Consider the following 266-nt stretch of genomic DNA (forward strand, 5'->3'; position numbering starts at 1 on the left):
GGCGTCCCCGGGGAGCGGCACGGGCGGCATCGATGGCGCCTGGACCCCGTCCCCGTCCTCGCCGGGGCGAGCGGGGGAGATGCTCCAACCACCGTAATTTGTTGCACAAACATTGCCGGGTTTTTCAGGATTGCATTGATCCTCCTGCATAAAGGGCCCATAAATCCATCCAATATCCCGGCTGATTGATCGCCGCCCTTTGGAGGGAGCTGGCCAGGCCTGCAAATTTAAAAACTATACGGATAAATTACACACGCGGTCGCTAC

This window comes from Egretta garzetta, unplaced genomic scaffold, assembly GCF_000687185.1.
Source record: "Egretta garzetta isolate BGI_Z169 unplaced genomic scaffold, ASM68718v1 scaffold1251, whole genome shotgun sequence".
In the NCBI taxonomy this organism is placed as follows: domain Eukaryota; kingdom Metazoa; phylum Chordata; class Aves; order Pelecaniformes; family Ardeidae; genus Egretta; species Egretta garzetta.